We start from the raw sequence: 25,761 nt of genomic DNA, 5'->3' as shown, positions 1-25,761 counted from the left end.
TATTATTTTTCTTTCTATATATTATTTTCACACTGCAAAAGTAACCAAAACAAAAATACAGTTGCTATACTGGAATGCAACAATCAGACTTCAGAAAAAGAATGTTAACAGACATATAGAAGAACATAATACCTGGGCATGGGGCACATGCCTATAATCTCAACACTGGGGAGGCTGTGGTAGAAAGATTGCCACAGTTTAAGGTCAGGCTGGGCTACATAGTGAGTTCAAGGCCAGCCTGGACTACATAGAGAGATTTTGTCTCAAAAAAACAGAAAAGAAAAAAGAAGAAGGACAAAATGATGGAAGAATCAACTCTCCAAAAGACAATGGTTTTTTTCAATAGAAGGTTGTCTTTACAACAGAATTTCAAGGTACATGAGTTATTTTAAATTACTATAATTGAGAAGAGAATAAAAGTCTACAATTATAGTTGGAGACTTCAACAGTTTTGTCAGTAGCTGATAGAACAAGTAAATGGAGAAATGATAAAGTTACAAAATACCTGAACAACACCATCAAAGAACAAGAAAACATTGGTAAAACATTCCACCCAGCAAAATCAGAATACAATTTCTTTTCAAGTGTGTGGGGGATAGTCAACAATATAGATTATACTGTGTGTCATATGACAAACTTCAACCAATTTATAAGCATGTCAGTCATATAAAGCATGTTTTCAGATTACAGTGGAATTAAATTATAAATCAGTAATAGAATATACGTGGGAAATTCCTCAACATTTGGAAAATGAGCAATATACTTCTGAGAAGCCCATGATATTGGTCCATTTTTCATTGTGATGACAAAATATCTAAGTCTGGAAAATGTATAGTGAGAAGAGGCTTATTTAGGTTATAGTTTTGGAGATTCAGAGTCCAAGATTGAGTTTTCCCATCTGTTTAGCCTCTAATGGAGAGACTTGGGCTACCATACATTATGGCAGATGTCAGAAATGCAGGAAAGGAGAGATCACATGGTGAGAAAGGAAGTCCAAGATTTGGAAGGGGACAGGGTTGCTCTTTTAGAAAAACTTGTTCTTATGAAAAAAAATGAGGTCTTATGGGAGTTGCTTAATCCCTTCTGAGTGCAGTGCCCCCAGTTGACCTAATTAACTCCTAATATGGCCCACCTCTCAAACTTCCATCACCTCCCACACTGTCACATTGAACTTCCAGCACATGAACTTTTGAAGGACACAGATAGATCATATCTAAACTATAGCACTCATAGATCAGAGAAGGAATCTGAAAGGTACTTTAAAATATTTTGAACTGAATGAAGATGAAAATACTACAGATCAAAATTTATGGGTTCTGGCTATATCAATGCTTCGAGGGGAATTTAAATGAAGTTCTTATGGAGAAAAGAAGAAATATCTTATATAAATAATCTAAGATTCCATGTAAGAGTTTCAAATATGAACCAAAACAAGCAGGAAATGTATGATAAAGATGAAATTGAAAAGAGAAAACTGATAGCAGAATATCAGTGGAGCTGAACCTGGCTTTAGAAAAAAGATAAATAAAATTGACAAACTAGTAATGAGAATGACCAAGAAAAAAAGTAAAAAAGTAAGTAAGAAGACAATTACCAATATCAGGGATGAAAAATGGAAATGTCACTAAAGGCCACACTGACATTTTTCTTATGAAAAAAAATGAGGTCTTATGGGAACTAAAGTTATCTAGGAACAACTTTATGCTCAGATATAAAACAATTTAGATGAAATGAACTAAGTCTTTGAAAGACAAACCTTGCAAAAACTCACCAGAGAAGAAATAGATAACTATAGCAATCTTTTGTATATTTAAAAAGTCTATTTGATACAAACTTTGTCCTGAAAAGAACACTGGGGTTATATAAACAATGCAATATTCAGCCACAAGGAAGAATGAAGTCTTGTCAATTGCCACAAAATGGATGGATCTTGAGGACATTATTATGTTAAATAAAATAGGCCACACACAAAACCAAGTACCACATGTTCTATTTCAAATGTCCATGCTAAAAAAAAGTAAACCTTATAGTAGAATAGTCATCCTTAGAGGGTCTGAACATGGAGTGGAGGGAGGGTGGATAAAGGAAGATTTGTTTAATCAGTGAATGCTGTATGCATAGAGATATCACACTGAATCACATTAATATGTGCAATTTATATATCTTACTCAAAATGTAGTAAAACAATGAAAATGTTAAAATTATAGTCCTTAGTGCTTAGCTTCTTTAATAGCATGAAGTGTTTGAGATTCTTTCATGCTTTTTTGTGTATCAGTAGTTTTTCTTTTCCATTTTTAATTACTGAGCAACATTCCATTCTACACATGTATAACCATTTGCTTGTCCATTCAAATGTTGATAAGCATTTGTTTTCAGCTTTTGGCTCTTGTGCATATGGTTGTGAACATTTGTATACAAGTCTTTGTGTGAATACATACCACCATTTCTCCTGCATATATACCTACTGATGTAATTAAGGGTAGGTGTATATTTAACTTTTGAAGAAACTGCCAAACTGTTTTTCTTTGTAGTGGTACCATTTTTCATTCCCGCTCACAGCATATAGGAGTTCTAGTCACTGTAGATCCTCTGTGTGGTCATGGTATTTCTAATTTTAGCCCTTTTATTGGTTTTGTTGTGGTTTATCACTGTGGTTTTAATTACCATTTCCTTCAGAACCAATAATGGCATGAATATTTTCAAGTTCTTGTTGATCATTTGAGTACTAATTTGGTGAAGCAGTAGTTCACATCTTTTATTTATGTATTTATTATTGTATTATCTCATTATTCTTGAGATATAAAATTTCTCTTTATTCAAGTCTTTGGCTTTGTTTTTCTTTATAGTGTCTACTAACAATTGAAAATTTTAAATTTGGATGGACTATAATGCTTTTGATTTTTTAATTTTATGATTTATAGCTTTTGTGTCTTAGCTAGGAAATCTTGGCCTAACTCAAAGTCAGTCATGATTAATTTCCTACTGTAGCTATAACAAATTACTACAAATTTAGTCATAAAACAGCACATGTGAGGACTCAGAAGCCCAAAATGAGTCTTGTGGATCTGAAGTCATATTGTTGGTAGGGCTGTATTCCTGAAGTGTGTATACAATTTTGGCAGACTCTGTATGTAATCCTGACACAAACAAATAAATTAATGAAATAAAATAATTCCTAGAAACATCTATATAACATATGGAAATTTAATTTATGATAAATACAAAATCACATCAATGTGAGGAAAGCTGTTTGACAACTGAGTATTCAGAACAAAAATAAAGACAAATCAGAGAAGTGAATAAAAACAAATTTTTTAAAAATTTAGCATTTCATGTAAACAGGTAAAAGAGTATTTGAACTATTGGCTACTATTTAGATTCAAAAGACACTAAATAGGGCTGGAGATATAACTCAGTGGTACAAGCACCTGCTTGGCAAATGCAAGGTCCTGAGTTTGATTCCCAGTATGAAAAAAAAAAGACACTAAATAGAAAATAAATTCAGAGATATTAAATATTTTAATACAAAATACCTAAAAATATATTGAAGTAGACAAGGCTTTCTGAAGCCAGAAATGAAATCCTGAAATTATATAGAAAAATACTGTCAGGCATAAAAATGAAATGTAATAAGTTATAAGACAAGCAATGACTTGAGAGAAAATTTTGTTATGTATACAATTGGCCAATGATTAATATCCATAACACATTAAGATTACCTAAAATAAGAAGTAAAGAATCAGCATAATAAGTAAAATAGGAAAAGATATATACAAATAATTCATACAAAAAGAAATACACTTTATCACTAAAACTATGAGATAATACTTCACTAGCAACCAAAACATGAAAAATAAAGTCATATGATATTTCATTCCCCATCATATTGGAGAGAAAAGAAATATCTGGAATTTGTGGGGAAATGTCTGGGGAAAACACTTAAGTCAATTTTTCTTTTTTTTGGCAAGGAAAAACTGCCTTCTTGAGATGGTGTAGGTCATTGAGGCTGTGAAACTTGGTGTGACTCAGCTTAGCATCAGCCTTTGTGGCTAATGGTCTATCTCCAACACCTATTACTTAACTGTGGACAACCCAGCTATCAAGAGGTCAGTGCTCATAGATGGAGATCTAGATCTACCTTGGTACCAGACAGAGACCTGTGCCCTAGTGAGACAGACTCATGTTTTGACCTGAAATTGCAGGTCCTTGTGGCTGTGGGACTCAGGGTTAATCCACCATAGCATCAGCTTGGTGGCCAAGAGTCTGCCTTCACCAACCAACGTTGAGCAGCATAAAGTGGTATAAGCCATCATTCACTGGGGGTAAGGCAGGGTCTTAAGTACAAGGCTTTTCCTGCGAATTTAGCGTTGAGCTAGTGAAAACTAATGCTGGGCAGATCCTGATGACCCACATCCCCAGGATTATGTGAAAAGAGCCTCTGGCACAGCTCCAGTGACAGGGGAAAACATACAGAATCATTTAGATTTGTGTTCTAGCTAGCATTGTCTGTGCTTGGTTGCCCTAGTCATAGGCCAAAAGTCCACCTCAGCAATAGGCAGCCCATAGTAGTATATGCTTGGTGCCAATACAGTGTTGTGCTGGTCTTTATGGGCTATGGGCTCAAGGTGTGACACAGTTTGATGGTTTTAGTGGCCAAAGGTGTGATGTAAGAACCTGGCTCTGATCCTTCAGCAATTGCTTTGCCCAGAGACAACTTTGGCAGCCAGTCCTATTCTGGCATCAGGAAGGAACTTGTGAAGACAGACTACTGTCCCTACGTTACTCTCTGTTTCTTTCTGAATGATACACCAACAGAGCATTTAGGACAAACTTAGGCTTATATCACCCTCTAGTGCAGAAATAGCAACAACATACCAACAGCAGACTCCTGGCAAATTCAGACCTGGTTGCCATCTAGGGCTGAAATAGTGAAAGTAACAACAGATTCAGAGAAAATAAGCAGCGTGCTTAGAATTTATGGAAAGATAGATACAAAGCCACATTGGGAAGACTGAAATAAATACTTAATTCTTCACTGCTCAGATGAGTTTCATGCCAATAAGCATCAAGTGCATTCAGGAAACTGTGAACCCATCTAATACTCAAAATATGGTGCCAGAAACCAATCAATCAGGCAGGAATCAGTTTGGGAGAACTCTCAGAATTTAAAATAGCTCTTTTAAGGAAAGTCAGTAAGCATGATAAGAAATATGCCAGTACTGTAACAGAGATTTAACAGAGAGGTAGAAGCAATTAAAAATCAGTGAAATTAAAAATATGTTAGAAAACATTAATAGCAGGATAGTTCAAACAGAATAAAGAATTAATGAGTTCAAATACAAGCTATTTGAAAATATGCAGTTGAAGGAGAAAAAAAGAATGAAGAACACATATGGAAACTTTGGGGTCAGAGTTTTAAAAAGCTAGTATTTATGCTATTAGGGTACAAGTAGGACTTGAAAATGCTAAAGGAGTAGAAATCTTGTTGAAAGAAATAACAAATAACCTCTCAGACTTAGAGAAAGATAAAAAATCAAGCTAGAGGAAGGTTAAAGGTCACAAATCAAATTTAACTCAACCAAGTCTAACCCAAGACAATTTATAATCAAGTTTTTAAAAGTGAAATATAAAGAGAAGATCATCAAGCTGCAAGAGAAAAGAAATAATAAATAAAGGTGTTTCAATTTGCCTGAGAACAGACTTATCAGCAGGAACTTGACAGGCCAACAGAGAGTGGCATGATAATTTCAAAGTATCGAAGGGGAAAACTTTCAACTAAAAATACTTACCCAGAAAACTATCATTTAGAAATGAGGAAGAGATAAAGAATTTTCCTAGACAAATGAAAACTGAGAGAATATCCCCACTAGATCTGTCTTACAAGAAATACTGAAGTTCTTCAAAGTGAAAGTAAGAGATGTTAATGAGTAAGAACAAAATGTAGGAAGGTATAAAACTTGTTGGTAGGAGTAATTACACAAGCTCAGAATGCTTTAATATTGAAAGTAAGACACATGAACACATATCTTTTTATTAGTGCATATTAATAATACAAAATAGTGAGGTTCATTTAATATATCGGTACATGCTTATAACATATTTTGATTATTTTTCACCCAGTTACCACCATCTCCTTTTCCTCTCTCCAATCTTTCCCCATCTCTAAAAGTCTACTCTATAATAGACCATTTATATCTTTTGTATGAAGACTCAAATATCCATTTAAAGTATTAGCTACATTGACATGATAAGCAATAGGTAATATAGAATGATGTGACATCAGACACCAAAAGTTCAAAATATGGAGAGTAAAGCAAAATAACTGGCCAGTTTTCTTGTTCTTCTTATAATCACGTTGCATTGCTATTATTTCAAAATAACTTGTTATAATTAAGGGATTTTGTTGAAAGCATTATGGTAAAGGAAAGTAAAAACTGTAATAGATCAATGAAAAATAGTAATCAGGAATCAAAACATGCCACTAAATTAATTCACTTAACCATGAAGAAAGACTTTTAAGAGAGTGGGAAAGAAAAAAACTACAGTAACAATAGAAAAGAGGTTACATAGTGTCTATAGTAAGATCTTACCAAGCAATAATTACATTGTCAAATTGAATTACCTTATTGGATGTAAATTGATTGAATAATCCAATTAAAAGGCAGAGAGACTGAATAGTTAAAAATGAGATCCAACTATATGTTACTTATAAGAAACTCATTTCACTTCTAAAAGCATACTTGTATTTAAAGTAAAGGGAGGAAATAAGATATTTCATGGAAATAAAAGCCAAAAATAAGCAGAAACATTTACACTAATATCAGATTGAATAAACTTTAAAGCAAAAGCAAAAAAAAAAAACATAAGAAAGGTCATTATATAATGATAAAAGGGTCAATTCAGTGAGTAGGAAAACAATTCTAAATGTATATACAGCCAATATTGGACCACTAAAATATATGAAACAAGTATTAATAGACCTAAAGGGAAATACTCCAATACAGTAATAGCTGGTGACAACATTGCCCTGCTTTTACAACTATGTGCAGATAAATCAGACAGAAAATAAACGAGGAAACATCAGAAGTAAATTTCACCCTAGACCGATGGTCTTAGAAGACATTTACAGAACATTGCACCCAACAGCTTCAGGCTATATGTTTTTCTCATCATCACATGAATACCCATTATAGATCATGTGATAATCCACAGAACAAGTCTCAATATAATTTTAAAAGTTGAAATTATATAAGGATCCTTTCTGACCACAATGCAATAAAGCTAGGAACCAATAACCAGAGAAACATTGGAAACTAAAAATATACGGAAATTAAACAACTTACTTTTGAACAACAAGTAGATCAGGAAGAAATAAAACAGGAGATTAAAATGCCAATTCTCCTTTAGTTATTTCAAGAGATAGAAGAGAGATAAATTCTTCCAAACACATTCTGTGAGACCAGCATTTATCTGTTACCAAAACCAGACAGGGACACAACAAAACAAAAAATGATATAAAACAAAACAAAATTTAAAAAAGAGAAACTATAGGCCAATGTCTTTGATGGACATAGATGTAAAAATCTTTTTTAAAATACAAGCAAAACTAATCCAACAGCACATCAAAAATGCTATTCACTGTGACCAATTAAGTTTCATCTTGAGGATACAAGAATTGTTCAATATGCACAAATCTTATGTTACAGAAGCTTATGTGTTTGGTTTATTTCACTAAACATTATATTTTCTTTAAATACCATATAGTATCTCTCATTTGGGTGAGGTGAAGCATAAACAACAAGAATAATAAAGGGTGCATACAAGGGGACAAAGGATCTCTTGCAATAGGGAAGTGGTCTAGTGGAAAAAGTGTGAGGGGTAAGGAGGAGAGGAAGGGGAAATAAGTAGTATAAAGATAAGCCATATACAGCAACCTAATAATCTCAATTAATATAAACATTATATGCGATAACATAAGCTAAGATTAATATCAACAAGAATGAAAATCAGGGTAGGGGATTTAGAGGAGGAGGAAAGGAGGGAAGTGGAGGGGAGGGAAAGGGGATTAAAAAAGAAATAAGCTATATTATGTACATATCTCTACTCCCCAAGATGACTATATACTGCATGAATTTCAGACATGTACTAATAAAATAAAATAAAAGTAAAGTAAATCCATACACATGATACACTGTATCAACAGAATAAAGGGTTAAAAACAATACTGCTTTTTTTGGGAGATTAATTACATTTATTTAGTCTTCATTTACCAACTGTGCAGCCTAAAATTGCCATTATCCTGTTTTAATCAATTCTAAAATTGATACTATTGATCAAATAGCAACTGTGATGTAATTTCAAGAAAACCTTTAAGTTCAAAGAAGCAGCAGCAGCATACAGGCCAGCAAAGGCTGGTAAGCAACGGCATGCCAATGTGGGCAGTGTGAATACGCTGTGGGTGTGCAGGACTTATCCGTGAATAAGAGCCACAGACGTCATGATATGTGCTTGTGTCAGAAGAGATGAGATGGCAGTGCTACTGCTTAAATGGTACCTCTTGAGCGATGCACTGATGGATGGTTTGGTAAATAGGATATTAGGAGCTTCATCTAAAGTCAGTGTTGTGTCCAGTTACTTCACAGTCCCAAATTCACCAAATCTGCATCCTCTTGTTTTCTTTGTATCATGGTTAAATATTTCACTTGTTGTCACTGTCGCTGTCACTATCACTGGCACTGGCCAATGCAGTGGGGTTGCCCAGAGCTTCCTTTAGTTCTGGGTCCATTGCAAAGTTCATCATTTCTCTCTGGATGAGATTCTCACAAACAGGCAAGCTGAACGCACTCGCCAGCTTCACAACCTCAATGGCCTGGGCAGGACTGTTACATGCTTTTGTGCTGTCCATAAATTCATTCAGCAGTTCACTTTTGGGGATTTTATTATGCTTCCTAAAATGTTCCAACATCTTCCTCCCTTGCAGCTGAAGAGACACACGAAGCACAGCCGGGCCTCCTCCCCTTCTATAACACAGTGTGGGTCTGTCCCAAAACTACTGCTTAATTATTTCAGATAAGTCATTTAATGAAATTCAATTCTTTATTATAATAATACTGAACAGGGGCTGGGGATATAGCTCAGTGGCAAAGTGTCTGCCTGGCAAACACAAGGTCCTGAGTTCGATTCCTGGTACCCCTCCAAAAAAATTAATACTGAACAAATTGGGCAATTAAGGAACATACTTCAACGTAAAAATCAATATTGGTAAAACGCCCATACCATGAATTGTTACCACTCGCAATTGACATGATTATGTTTAGAAAACTCAAAATTATCCACCAAAAAACTATTAGAACAAATGAAAGATACAAAACCAACATATAAAAGTCAGTAGCATTTCTTTATCTCAGTAATAAATTATCTGAAATAAAAATCAACCAAAGTAATCTCATTTAGATTAGCTAAAAATATCTAGGAATAAATTTAACCAGAGAGGCAAAGTAGTTCTACAATTAATATCATGAAATGTTGATGAAAGAAACTGAAGGGAATTCATAAAGACAGAACAACATCCTGCGTTCATGGAGTGGAAGAATTAGTATTGCTAAAATGTCCATACCACCCAAAGTGACTTACAGATTTACTAAAATTTCTATCAAAATACCAGTGGAATTCTTCACACAACTAGAAACACAATTCTAATATCTGTATGAAACCACATAAAATCCTAAATAATCAAAACCTCTGAGTAAAGTGAAGAAAAACAGAAGCATTGCACTATGTCACTTCTAAGTACCCTACAAATCTGTAATAATCAAAGTAACATGGTACTGGCGTAAAACAGGTACATAGACCAATAGGACAGAATAAAGGCCCTAGAAGTAATCCATTCATCTATAGTAAATTATTTTTTTATTTCAAAAAGAGAGAAAGATAAAAAAGAAAGAAAAACAATGATACAGAGTTTCAATGCAGGATAATAAGAAATTAACAATGATGAATGTACTGCATATTGTTGTCTTCAAAGTAGTTGCTAGGCATGCAAAATTAATCAATCAATATAAGCACCATACTCATAAGTGAAATAAACTCACATGTGTAAACATCATCTTGTCTTTCTAGTGTAAGAAACTAAAAGAATAAACAGGATACAAAATCTGCAATAGATATTGAGAAAGGGAAAGAAATTGCTCAAAAGGAAAGAACAACTGGGATGGAGTGAAGGGAAAAGAAAAAAATATACATATAAACACAAGATAGCTAACATAATTATACTACTAATTTTTTTTTTTGTTCAGTAAACTGGTTTTTGACAAAGATGCTAAGAACATGCATTGGAGAAATGACAGTTTTTCAATAAATGATGTTGGATAAAGTAGATATCCAAATGCAGAAAACTGAAACCAGACCTCTATCTATTTATCAGCAGTTACAACAATAACTCCAAGTGTATTAAGGACTTAAATGTAAGTCATGAATCTATGAGAGTCCAAGAGGAAAACATAGGGTGAATGCTTCAGGACAGTGGAATTGGCAAGGAATTTTTTGGTCAAGAACACAAAAATGCAGGAAAGGAGAGGAAAAAAGTATACAAATGGTACTACATCAAACCGAAAAGCTTCTATAAAGTAAAGGAGACACTCAATAGGGTAAAGAGACAACATAAAACATAGGAAAAAGTATTCGCACTATGTATATCTGACAAAGGGTTGATACCAGAATGTATAAGGAACTCCAAAAATTCAATAGTAAAAAATGGAAATAACCCAATTAAAATGGGTGATACACATAAATAGGGAATTATCAAAAAGAAAGCATATAAATGGCCACCAAGTACCTGAAAAAGTGCTAGATATCACTATTCACAGGGGAATGTAAACAAAAATCACAATGTTAGATCACCTCATTTCAAATATCAAAAAGACTAAGGAGTACAAGTTCTGTTGAGGATATGGAGAGCATAGGACACTTACACATTGTTGGTGTAAATGTGAATTAGTACAGCTATTATATTATGACAGTATCAAAGTGCCTCAAAGAACTTTAGAACTATCACAGGCTCCATCAATTCCATTACTGGGTATACATCCAAAGAAAAGCAATCGGTATGTTAAGGAGATGTTAGACTCCCATGGTCATTGCATCATCCTTCATAATAGCCAAGAAATGGAAACAATGTAAGTGTCTATCAACTGATGAGTGGATAAAGAAAATGTGGTACATGTACACAGTGAGGTATTATTCAGCCATAAAGAGATTGGAATCCTGTCATTTGCAACAACTTGGATGGAACTAGAGATCATTATGCTAAATGATACATCAGGCACAGAAATACAAGTTCACATGATCTCATTCATATGTGGAATCTATAAAGGTTTATTTCATAGAAACTGACAGTAGAATGGTGGTTACCAGCAGCTGGGGAAAGAAGGAGTGAGGAGGGATACGAAAAGTTTGAACAATAGGTACTAAGTTACAGTTATTTATGAGCAAGAAGCTCTGAGGTACTATTGTATATGATGACTATAGAGGGTGTTATGTACTGTACACTTCAAAAAACTAGAAGAAAGAACTTTCAAAGTTTTCTCCACTAAGAGATGATACTTGATTTAAACATCATACAATGTGTACATACATGTGTCAAACGTTATGTGACACCCCATTAATATGTACAACTTTCATACTTTGTGATGTTAAAAATTAAACAACTAAAATTTTTTTGGCAAGACTGTAATTATTATAGACTATTATAATGATCATCAAGATGAAATGTGAATATATGCAAAAGTTTAACTTAATGAGTCTGTTTTGGAAATCTCCTTATAGATATGAATATGCATTTTCATAAAATATAGAGAAATCTGGTTCAGTGTGCATGCCTATAATCTTGGGTACTCTGGTGTCTGAGGTAGGAGGATCACAAGTTGAAGGCCAGCCTGGGAAACTTAGAAAGACCCTGTTTAAAAAGAGCTAAGGATGTATCTCAGTGGTAGAACACTTGCCTAGCATGCACAAGTCCTGGGTTGAAAAACTACCCCCCCCCGACACGCACATGGCTTTTTCAAACAACACTTTAGTGTGGTAAAATTTGTTACAGTTGATAAACAAATATTTGATACATTATCATCAACTAAAGTCCACAATTTACACAATGGTTCACTTTGTGCTATATGTTCCTATGAGTTTTCATAAATGCATAATATCATGCCTTCACCAGTACATGATCATACAGAAGTTTCACTACTCTGAAAATGCCCATTGGTTTCACATCCAGTCCTCTGTTTCTGCCTGTGCTCCTGCAACCATTGATCTTCTTAGTCGTTTGTATTCTTGCAATTTCCATGTCATATGGTTGGATTCATAGAACATGTTCATTTATGAGCAAAGGCATTTTATTTCTTACCAATCTCTACACCTTTTGTTTCACTTTATTGCCATTGCATTAGTTAGAACTTCCAATACAATGTTGAAGAGGAGGGGTAAAATGGGACATTATTGTTATAGTCCTAGACTTACACGGAAGGCTTCTTCTTCATTAAGTGTGATGTCAGCTGCAAGATTTTTAGAGGTATTGTTCATCAAATGGAAGAAATTTCCTTTCATGTCTGGTTTTCTGAGAGTATTTAATCATGAATAGGTGTGGGACTGTATCTAATGCTTTTTTTTCCCTGCATCTTCTTGTATGTCACATGATTTTTTCTTTAGCTTGTCTATATGATAAATTATATAAATAGATTTTCAAATGTCAAACCAATTTTGCATACCTGGAATAAACCTCACTTGCTCTTAGTGGTATAGTGATATCTCAGTATTCATCAATAATTGGTTCCAAGAGGCACAAGTGCCGAAAGTGATGAGAACCAAACAAGTTGTTTTGGCTGAAAAGAGTAATAAGTGACAAGGCAATCAACACCTAGAAGTCCTGTCCTGTATATCCAGTGCTAAACAAATGATGAGCACCAGGACAAAATTTTCATATCAAAATGTATCAAACTGAATGAGTTTCAAAGTAGTCAAGGACAAAGGTATGACTGTGCAATTACTTGGACACATTATTTGTTTTGTTTTGTCAGTATTTTGTTGAGGTTTTTACATCTATTTTCCTGAGATCTGTTAGTCTATAATTTTTCTTCCTAATAATATCTTTGTGTAGTTTTGATAAGAGTAATACTGGCCTTATACAATGAATTAGGAGGTGTTCTTTCTGCTTTTATTTTCTGGAAGAGATTACAGAAAACTGGTATCGTTTCTTTCTTTACTGTTGATAGAACTTACCAGTGAAATCATGAGTCTGGTGCTTTCTGTTTTGAAAGGTTATTAATTATTGATTCAATTTATTTCATTAGACTTAGGCTTACTCAGATGACCTATTGCTTCTTGTGTGAGTTTTAGTAGACTGTGTCATTCAAGGAATGGTCCATTTCATCTAAATTATCAAGTTTGTGAGCTACCACTATTCATAATAATTATCCTTTTAGTAACCATGGGATCTGTTATGGTAGCCTATCTTTTATTTCTACTATTAGTAGGAGTTTCAATCTCTATCTCTCTTCTGTTCTCTCTCTCAGTCTTTCTTTTTTCTAGCCTTCCTGGTAGTTTATCTATTTCATGAATATTTACAAAGAACTGGATTTCAGTTTTATTGATTTTTCTCTATTAATTTGAAGTTTTTAATTCCATTGATTTCTTCTCTAATTTTTGTTACCTCATTTCTTCTACTTAATTTAAATTTAATTTGTTCTTCCTTTTTTAGTTTCTTAAAATAGGAGGTATGACTATTGGTTTATATCCTTCTTCCTTTCTAATTTGTGCATTAGATATGTTGTTTATCAATTATTTTGTGATTTTTGTGGATAACTTCCTGTTATTAATCCACTAATGAGTATAACCCCTTCAACCACTTTTGGGTGACATTTTAGATCTAAATCATAACACATGAGTCTCCGGGGGAAATGTTATAATCACACCATAACACCAGCACTTTACTTTTGATGTGCTTGTATGTTTAAAGTGAGCTTGTAGACAACATATAGTTGATTTTTTAACCACTCTAATAATCTTTTAATTGGTGTATTTTAGATCACTTGAATTTAAAATAATTATTGATATATTTGGAACAATACCTATCTTATTTGTACCTGTTTCTATTCCTTGCTCTTGTTCTTTGTTTATTTTGTCTTGTTTATTTATTGTTCATTCTCTTTTTATACTTTCCTAATTGTAATTATGCACTTTATATGATTCATCTCAGTGCATAGATTATATTCTCTTTGAAATTCATGTACCTTAGAAGAGGGCATTTCAAACAATTCCTCTCTCACCTGTTATTGCTGTCATATATTTCACTCATTTACAATAATGTTGCTATTATTATGTTGAATGAGCTATTATTATCTATTATCTATTATATCATTTAAAAATAAAAAATTCTTTTACCTTCATTTATATGACCTCGAATATTCTTCCTGTTAAATGTCTATCCATGTTTCTGACCTGTATCATTGTCTTTCTACCTGAAGAACTTCCTTTTCTGTTACTTTCAAGAAAGGTCCACTTAGGACAGATTTTACCAATTTTTTTAAAAGAAGAAAAAACCAAAATTTCAAAACAAAATAATAGGAGAGCAACGTATTAACTATTGTTACTCTTCACCAATTTTTTGTGTGAGAAAATCTTTACTTTTTCTTCACCCTTTTTGATTTCATGATGCACAATGAGAATTTTCTGTAATTCTTACCCATGTTCTTCTAAAGACAGATAGTTTTTACACCAGAGATAGACTGACATTGTGCTAAGAGCGGGAAGAGAAAGAATTCTATAGTATTACAGTTATTTCTTAGTCTTTGAGTCTACCTCTGGGCTGTGACCTTGTAGCTGATTCAGGCTGGAGCAGGGTATTTATCTTCTTCTAACTAGAGGGCTAATAAAGGAATCTGGAATTGAATATTCCCATCACCAAAGACTCTAGTTTAGAATCTGGTAAAACTCACATTGGTTAAGGTTTGGTAAAGTAGTTTTTCTTGAAGGCAGCGTTTTGTTAAGGAGACTAGAACACTCTGGGTGTATTTTAATATGATTACTTCCCCTCCTTGTCCACCCAAAACATGAGGGAATTTTTCTCCCATATTTACCCTGAGAACCTGGTGAGTAGCTATAGGAAAAACCCATGAAAGGGCTGAGAGTTTTTGTCTCTCAAGGTAGTTTACATTCCCTTTGCTTCAATCACATGCTCCCTCTGTCTGATTTCTGCTCCCAGTAATCTGTGATTCTCTGTATCACGTCTTCCTCTCCAGTTTTTGGGGCAGTTGCATGCCCTGTGACCTCAGTTATCTGATGGATCTTTAAAATGTTGATTTTCAGCTTTTCAGCTTTTTTCTTGTTATGAGGACAAGAGGATGACTTCCAAGCTTTTCTAGAGATAAAATATTTGAGACTTAGATGAGGAGTTCTTATACCTGACACCAAAAGAACAATCCATATAAGAAAAACTTTATGAATTGGATTTCATTAAAATGAAAAATTGCACAGTTAAAAGGATGTTAAGAGGATAAAAAGACAAAGTGAGGATTGGAAAAAAATTATTTATAAACCTTATATATAACAAAGTACTTGTATCTACTACATATGAAGTATGCTCAGAACTCAACAGTAAAAACAAAATCTAACAGAACAATTTGAAGATGGTCAAAACACATGAACAGACATTTTATTCAAGAGCATGAATAATATATAGGTGTCAAATAAACGCATGAAAGAGGTTGAGATGCAACATCAGTAGAGCAATGTAAATTAAAATCACAGTGACATATACCTAAAGACCCAGTAGAATAGTTGAAATAAAAATAGTGACAATAAAAATGTTGATGAGAATACAGAAGAATAGACTGTTTCATATATTACTAGTGGTAAAATCAAATGGTAAAATCACCCCAGAAAGTAATGTTATGCTTTCATATGAAACTAAACACGCAGTTATTGTAAAGCCCAACATTTATACTCCTGGATATTTATCCAAAAGAAATGAAGGATGAATTCATGAAACGATGCTTAAGATAAAACTTCATAGAAACATACACATACAAATGCAGATTTAAGATGGTGAAAACGGAATAAAGTCTAGTTAACCATAATAACCATAATGTACTGATGTTAACATCTTGGTTTTCTCTCTTTTTTTTTTTTCATGTAGGTACCAGGAATTAAACTCACTGCCAAGCAGGTGCTATGCCACTGAGCTGTATCCTCAGCTCTTGCGTTTCTTATTATACTATAGCTATATAAGAATGTCACCTTTGAGGGATGCTGAGTAAAAGGTTTACAGGTTTTATGTACTTTTTTTGTAACTTTGAATTTTAAAAAAGTTGAGAAAATAATTAAGACATTAAAGATAGATCTAAAATCCCTTTTGATCAGAATCTCTGATTTCATTCACTTTACCACTTGCCAGAAGGTGCTAATGCTATGAATTTTATGTGCATACTTTCCTTATTCTTTTGTATTATATATATATAAATACTTATAAAATATATGCAAGTATATAGTATTTTAGTATATAGCATTATAGTGCACCTTTCTACATCAATGTTATCATATAGTATGTGTCATTCAGTAACTTGCCATTATATTTTAAGATATGTTCATATTGACACATATAGCTCTAATTAATTTATTGTGACTGCTTTATGGCATTCCATTGAATATATAATTTTTACTTAATTGTCTATTGTTGTAAAATCAGATTATTTCCAAGTTTTTCCAGTGCTGTAGAAAACATTATGGTACACATGTGTAATGTGTGCTTTTCTTTAGGGAAGAAATAGGAGTAGTGTGTGACATGACATTAACACTTTTGATTTTACTGGAACTGGCAGGTTATACCCCAAAGTGGTTGTACCAATTTGCAATCCTGCCATCTTCCCACACTTTTGTTAAATTAGATCTTATCCTCCAAGTGTAACCTATATAAATTCAATCCACCTCATAGTAGTTTCACAATGGTGTCATGAACAAATAAACACTTATTTAAAATCCAAAAAGAAATGCGCAACAAATTCAGGTTTTTATTTTTGCCTATTAAAATATACACAACAATCAATCAAAACATAGTTTTTCTATTTACTTCTCTAAATTTCCATTCATTATGGCCTCACAGATGCTTCAATCTCTTTCTCTCTCTCTCCTACCTCTAGCTTTCTCAAAATTACCTGAAACACTCGAAACTAGCCTAAGTTAATTTTTCTTTCATTTTGTAATTCTCTGACTTTTCTGATGTAAATGAATCAAAAAATCCTGTCTTGTTTTATTTTTCTTTCTCAATCATTGTCCTGATCTTTGGAATAAAGTCCAGGAATAGAGTGAACAAGGACAGAGTTATCTTTAGTGTATATGTAAGGATTAGAAGTTAATAATACTCTTTTATTTTAATTCTTTTTCCCAACATACCTGCTTGTGCAAAATGGAAGATTGGCTTTAAGTTTGAACTTTAAACAAGAAGAATGTCTTCCTACAAGATGAGCTTTAAAATTCCTCTCCTGTGTACACAGTACACAGAAAAATGTAGACCCTAAAGGAAAAAAAAGGCAAAAACAAACACACAGATTCAAGAGAAACAGATAAGTGTTCATATCAGAACAACTGCACCAAGAAGTATTAGTAAAAACCCTTTTTAGTTAGGAATTCTCATATAGAGTTTCTTTCAATAATTCTGAGCCCTTCACTAGGGCTTTAGATATTCCCATGACTGGTTAATAGATATTTCTAGAGTTCTTTCTGTGTCCAAAGTACAAAATTACCTAGCTTGTGAGAGGAACAAGCACAAAAGGAACAGGAGATATGGTGCCTGATCTTAGGGATCTATTCGTTTAGTTTTAGAGTATCACTGTGGCTTTATGATTAACATTATAGACTTTGAGGTCAAACTACACAGGTGGCATGACTTTACTGCCTATCTGAGTGACCTTGGGTAAGTTGTTTTAGCTTTCAGAGTCTCCTTTCCTTATCTTAAAAATTAATAATTTATTACTGGTAGTTTTTATGTGAAGGGAAAACAAGAATATACCTGCCTTTGCTTTGCTCCTCACTTACTCCTTCCTCGGGAAAATGCAAATCAAAACCACAGTGAGGTACCACCTCATACCCATTAGGGTGACAATAAGATGTTTACAATTTTAATTAAATTTTAAAATACTATTTATTTATACATATCGATTGGGTTCAATGTGATAGTTCTACACGTGCACACAGTGTGAACTAATCAAATCAGGCTAATTGGCATTTCCTTTTCCTCATCTTTATTGAAAATTTATTTTTGTGGCACTGGGCATTAAACCCAGGGTCTTGTGCATGCTAGATAAGTGCTATACTACCGAGCTACATTCCTCGCCTCGCCTCATCATTTTTTTTTAATGTTTAGAGCTATTGAGCTCTTCTCTTTTAGCTGTTCATAAAATATAAAACAGGTTATTGTGAACTATAGTCATTCCCCTGTGTTGTTGAACAGCAGAATTTACACCTTTATTTAAGTATGTTTTCATACCTGTTGCCCAGTTTTCCTCTATCTCTCCTCCTACCCTTCCGAGTTTTAGTAATCACTATTTCTATAGTCAAACTGACTTTTTTATTAGAAATTGAAAATAACAGGCATTGGTGAATTTGTGTATAAATTAGATCCCTCGTATATTGCTCATGGGAACATACAATTGTTCAGCTGTGACATATGACAATTCCTCAAAAAGTTAAACACCGAATCACTCTATGATCCAGCAATTGCACTCCTACATATATACATAAAATAAGTGAAAAGAAGTTTTCAAACAAAAACTTGTACAAGTGATCACAGGTGCTCTATCTGCAGCCAAAAGGGAGAAACATCTCAAATGATTATCAATGGGTAAATATACACATGAGATGTGGTATATTCCTACAATGAATTAGTATTCAACTATAAGAAATGAAATTGTGGTACACCTGCAGTATGCATGAACCTTGAAGACATGCTAAGTGAAAAAAGCCAGACACAAAGGGATAATTATTGTTTGATTCCATTTAAGTTATGTATTATATATATATTTGTATATGTTTGTGAGACAAAGTCTTGCTATATAACCCAAGCTGGCTTTAAACTCACTATGTAGCCCAAGGTGGCACTGAACTTATGACGATCCTCCTGCCTCAGCCTCCTGAGTTCTGAGATTATAGGTGTGTGCCACCAGACCTGGCGTATATTTTTATTAAGAAGAAAAATACGTTTTCATAGTGCAGTTTTTCCTTCTTCTATTTTTGGAAGTAGGCTGATGCTTAAAGGAAGCATGGAAAAGAACAAGGTGTGAAACAGTGCATCTGAGAAACTTTGGCAGGAGAGGTGCTGAAGGGGAAAGAAAGACGGAAAAGAGTCCAAAATTTCACTCATCTTGTCATGTTGAGACTTTCGAGGTAAGCCCACCTGTCAGTCAGTGGATGTTTGAGAAAATGAAAGTGCTAATACTAAAAACCATGTAATTCGATACAACTCTGAAACACTGGGGAGTGTATGTGCTGATTCCACAGTCATACCACAGTGGAGATCCCAGCCAAATGTAAGAGTAAGCAAGAGTTCTGGAGAAATAAGAACACGAACAGGTGACATTCCATTATAGTGCATGCTCTTGCAAGGACAGAGAGACACAGTGATACCTAGAATTCCTGAAATACTATCTGGGAGGGGGATCAAAGGGAAGTGGGCCACAGGAATGGGGAAGAAGTGGTTAAATAACTACAAAAGGGCTCCTGCTTCCTAAGACCATGGGGGTGACATTCCCTGCAGTCATCCTGCCATGTATATCTCTGCAAAGTGTGGTGTCAGTTTCACTTCAGATTCCAAGTAGAAAGGCCCTTTTCCCAGCAAATGCAGTTTAAAATGTTTTTCCCAGTTTCACTGTATACAGAAAAAAAGTCTTACAGAGAAATTGTCACAAAAATAGAAAAGTATAACATGAGTGAAGATCCAGGACACTAAATTCAGAGAGTCAGAGCCACAGCCTCACACAGCTATTGCTCACACTCTGTAGAGATTTACTAGAAAGAAACGGTCTTCCACAGAAACATGCTGCACCTCTCTAAGCAATGGACTCCTCCACTCTACTTGTGGAGTATTTTGAAGCAGTCTTTCCAGGTGATACCTAAATTTTCATGCTCCCCCATTTCGTTGGATTGGGCCTCAAGAACTCTTTCTGATGTGTGTATAATTCAAATTGTATTTTTGGAATACATGGAATCAAGAAAGAATACGATGTTAAAGTACTGAGCACAAAGATCATTTATTAACTTCCAATAATGTCTAAATTCATGTCTAAGGAATATAGAATTCTTCAATTTCTAATCTCATTTTCCCATAGCTCAAATGTTCTTTATAGCAAATAGAGATCCTATGTGACTCTTGTTTCAAGAATAGCTCTAGAGAAAACCAACTTTCTCCAAGCTTCAGAAATTCAACCCATCTGAGACCAGCTTTCCTTCTCTAAATTTTGTTTAAATAAAGATAGGTAACTAAAAGGAGTTGGCTACATAATGTTCCACAGACTGATTTTCTTGAAGTAGTGGTAAAGGCCTTTGACTTATTCTTTAAGTGCTCCTGTCACTTAAAAGTGTTTGAGAGATCCTGCTGTACTATTAAGTTACTTAACTACTGAGGAGCCCATAAAGCTGGGACTGGGATAAAGACCATCTTGAAGCGCAACGACTGAAAGGTACTGACAATGTTTGAGAGGTGTGACTGAAAGCAACCAGTGGGAATAGCAAGCAAAACTCTTACTTAGGGGGAAGGGCCTCTGAGGGAGGCATCTAGATGTTCAGGCTTGAGAGACCTTATTGTTCCATATATCTAGCCTTGTGTTTCAAACAAAAATCATCCTTGACATCTGAAAAGATTACTATTTTTTCAATAGACTTTTAATTGAGCAGATAAAACAATTTGAGCATGAATAGTTTCTTTAACTTCTTGAGTGTCAGTTTCCCCATCTAAACGTAAAAGCAATAAACTTCACAGGTTTATTGTAAAATGTAATTGAGAAAAAATACAATTTATCTTGCATATTGGTTGCCACATAGTAAACACCAAATATATGTTAGTTATTAACATTATTATTTTCACTAGCAAACCTAGTAGGGATGAAAGTTCAAAAATACTGGGTAAGAACTTGAGTAAGCCATAGAGACCTTGAATTGTAACCTGGCCTTCAGATTCCCCATCAGGAGGGTGGGACCAGGAATAAGAACGTTACACTTGGCACAAGTCCAAACTGCATGACTGCACAAACACTGTAACTGTTTTGTATTCAGACACATCTGAAAGGATTTTTCCAGCATACATTTCTAAATGTGCTGCTTGTTTTGTAATTCAATCTAGGGCAGCAGCAGTGCTATCATTATTTACTTTTCTACCTTTCACTCTTGGATCCAAGATATTTGCGGCAGTATGAATTGGTTCATAACAAAATTCTTTGTTTTTCTTTAAAAAACGTATTTCATGTTACAAAAAATATTAATAATCTTTCACACTGATTTATTTCTAGTATTTGGTCAGAAATAATTTACAGAAATTAACTGCCTGATTCAGTCTACTGTAGGTAATTTGACATTAATTTTTTCCCTTTTATTTTGATAAATTATTTCAGTGAAGGAGAACCTAATTAACAGCATATTAGTGGTTGGGGCTGGGGATTTAGCTCAGCGGCAAAAGCTCCTGCCTGGCAAGAGCAAGGTCGTGAGTTCGGTTCCCGGTACTGGAGAAAAAACAACAAAAAAAAAACCCAGCATATTAGATTTTTAATTTTAACACATTCTTTTCATTTTAATGAACAAAAGAAAACACAAAGATCATATAAACAATTGACAAATCTTCTCACACTTCAATTAACTTTTGTGTTCCCTAAAATTTTGTGTCTCCAACAGTAACTGATAGCTGCTAATCTTCAGCTCAGGGGAGAAAATATTTTCATTTATGTATATGTGAAATCTTAAGAGTTATAATAGTGACTAACTTTTCCTCACTCTTTGCTTTATCCTCATTGTATTTAGAGTCTTACATTCTCTAACAATAATATTCATATCTACATTTTTTTTATAACTGTTTTGGAGGGACTAATCTGGCTGATCTATAATAGACTGCTGCACAGGACCTCAATAAATAAGTTCTTAATAGTCCAGACCAGAATAATGGAAAGGAATAATTATGAAGGATAAATAATTGAATGGTCAGAACTGTTTTATGTATGAGAACTACTGAAGGTTCACTCTACACACAAGGTTTCCAGGTATATATTTCTGTATTTTTGCCTGTCTTTACATTTATTCCTTTGACTCCTTCATTGTTTCCTCTTGGCTCCAAACTGTAGACATGACAGCATATATAACTCTAAGCAAACTTCCAGCTTTCAAATGACCTAGTATGTATTTCATCCTTTCTGAAATATAACAGAATTTTCCTCCACATTAAATGGGCATTACAGGGCCTCACTCTTAAAGGTTGCTGATTCAAAATTAATTTTATTTCTGTAGATGCCTAAATCTATCTCAGCATATAATAACACAATCTTGTCTTAGAAGCAGCTCTAAAGCTTAATCTAAATTTCAACTCACTGTAGGATTCATTATTAGCTAATCAGTGATAGTTTATAAATATTCCTTTAATTGAGCATTTACATGATAAGGCCTGTTATATTAGCAGTTAGAAAAGCATTTCTAAAAATAAGGCCCAACTTCATAAAACTTTCCTTGAGCAAAGATTCATGGTCCCACTTAAGAAAAGATTCTGCTACTTCATTTAAAATATCCTATCAGGTTATCTCTGAATGGATCAAATATACCACATTTTAACAAGTATTCTTGGTGCTTCTGTATCCATTAATCCACATTCCAAAATACTGCCCACTCTTTTAAGCTACCAGGCCCAACGCTACATCCAAAATATCAGTGCCAAAACCAGAAGTGCACTCTCCTATTACATTAATAATAATTTTACAGGGGCTGGGGATTTAGCTCAGGGGCAAAAGCGCCTGCCTGGCAAGCGCAAGGTCATGAGTTCGGTTCCCGGTACCGGAGAAAAACCAAAAAAAAAAAAAATAATTTTACAGTATGGTGGAAGGAAATGCACTTTCTGTTCACTGGCTATAGCTATGAAACTATACAGAAATGACTGCTTGGAAGGCATCCAGGTAGCTTGGTTTAAAGACCAACCCTGATGAAGACAAAGGTAATACAAGAAGGAAAACTGTACCACCTGACCTAAACCATTATTGAGACACTCTAGAGTAGTGCATCTCAACTCTGTAGTGAAGAACCATTTAAAAAGAAATATCCAATTTGCTATGAACTTTTGTAAAACAGGAAATGATATACACAGATGTAGCAGCAATGTCAAATGTCTTAACATTTTCTAAATACTTACCATTTGTATACTTGATAGGTATACGTGTACTCCACTGATTTGTACTCTTATTGCATTTATCTTATAATGGACTGGTAACAGTTTGGGGACTAGTCTGAGGAACATGTGCTGAGCAACACTGCTGCACAGAGAGAGAAAGGATGGAAAATACGTTTGGCAGCGTGATCTATTGAGAAAATTTGGGTGATGTGCTAGTAAGCATCAGATATTTTGTATATCTTAAATATAAATTGGTGACCAAGCATAATGAAATAGTAAACACCTGGTATGAGAATAGTATCAGTGAAATCAATTACTATTTATAAATCATGTTTCAAAAAACTTAATGGTGAAATTTTGACTCATAATATGAATACAGGGAAAATCTACTTGCCCATAGGTAGATTATATTAAATATCATTTTTATAGTAATTGTCATAGTTAGAGTTTAGGAAATGGTACTACCATATAGGCAAAACAAAGAATACCTTTTAAAAAGTAGTTTTGCCACTAGAAATCTGGAATAACACTAAAATCATGGGTAGTAAGGTGGTTAAAGGACTGGGTGATAGGATGAGAGATAGTATATCTAATGAGAGGATTAAGAAATAGCTATATAAATCCCCTGCAATTGATGTCTGCTCCAGGACAAAGACTTCTAATTCAAGAACTCTGACACCGGAAAATATCAGACTGAAGTGATTGTGATTTGGATCAGGGTGTTATCAGTGAGGAAAGGATACCTGGTTAAACTCTGAATATATCTAAAAGGAACTCTGAATATGATTTGCTGATTGTACTGAATTTTGAGCACTAGAGAGAGAATAAAGACATGGTTGAAACCAAGCCTTTTTCCCTGAGGAACCAGAATGACTGCAGTACCATTTATCGTCATGGAAAAATATAGAATTGGTTATGTATTGTGGAAGAATGGAGTGGTAAAGTTTTGGACATGTTAACTAGGAAATGTCAATGAAACATCCTGGAAGTGTTGACTAGGCAGTCTAGTATATTATTTGGAGTTCAGAGGAGGGATGTAGTCTATAAATATTCAGGCTCCTCTCCATATAGAACACATTTAAAGTCTTGAAAACAGGTGAGGTCAGTTAAGAGATGAATGCATAGAGAGAAGAAAACAAGGCCAAGGATTGAGCCTTGCATTACTTTAGTCTTTTGCACTTCATAACTAAAACATCACCAAAAGACACTGAGAAAAAAATAATCAGTGAGATAAAGAGAAGTATGAAAAGCCAGAAAGTGTTTTATGAAGGGAAAAGTGACCAACTTTGTTAATGATGCTGACATGTTAATTAAGATGAGGATAGATAATTACCTTTTGATTTTAGCAGTGTAGAGGTTATTGGTAACATTAACAAAGGTAGTTTATAAAGCAATATTATCAATCAGAGTGAGAGTACAGTAGTAGATGTTAGAGGTTTAAGGAGAGGGTAGATGGTACAAAATAATCAAGACAATGGGGTGTGTAAATGTTATAGCATTGGCAAGCAGTACTAAAAGTCCACTTTGAGGTTAATGGTCAAGAATTTGAAGTGATTAGAATTAAACAAAGACCAAACTGGTTAATATGGGAATCAAATAGACTGAGAATTGGATTTTGGCAATGTTGATTATTTTTTTCCCTGTAAGTGTGATGAATTGAAAGATGGATAAAGGAGTTAATGGTATATGCTTGGGAATGATTATAATCATATACTGGAAAATCTAAAGTTGGTTAAGGAGGGAGATGAGAATATAGGAAAATGAACAATAGTAAAAAGTTATAGAGGTCAATGGATTGAAGATCCCAGGAATGTAAAGAAAATGTAGGAATAGAGGTATTAGAAGTGAGCAAAATAGATAGGAAGATATTCTTTGAGAAGGAGATGCTGAAATTGGGTTTATGTACATAGTGAAGTTACTTATTAAAAGAAGGCTAGAAAACCAATCTTGCAGCTCAGATCCGAGAAATAACACCCAGGACCAATACTATTATTCTGATAAGAAAAACTTTTACTCCTATATTAGAAGCCAAGAAATTTACTCTACTGCACCAGCTACTGCTGCCAGTACTGGTGCTATGACTGTATTAAGAACTTGACCTTGCAATTTCTGCCATCCCCCAGAGCCAAGTTTCTTTGCTACTACATATTCAAACAAAAAGTAGAAACTGTAAAGTATTGCTTATGTCTTCAATTCAGAATCAAATAGTTTCAAGAGACGAGGCTTTTCATGATATGTAATTAGGTAAAAATATGACAAATATCTAAGGTTTTGGAAATTAAAAACACATTTGCCAGAAAAGTTCCCCTTTCTAATAGTGTGATTGGTTGTGTGCACATCATTAAAAACAAAATTACAGGGGG

This window comes from Chinchilla lanigera, unplaced genomic scaffold, assembly GCF_000276665.1.
Source record: "Chinchilla lanigera isolate Chin_1 unplaced genomic scaffold, ChiLan1.0 scaffold00193, whole genome shotgun sequence".
Taxonomy (NCBI): Eukaryota; Metazoa; Chordata; class Mammalia; order Rodentia; family Chinchillidae; genus Chinchilla; species Chinchilla lanigera.
The sequence above is the reverse complement of the archived record's forward strand: the minus strand, read 5'-3'. Positions refer to the sequence as shown.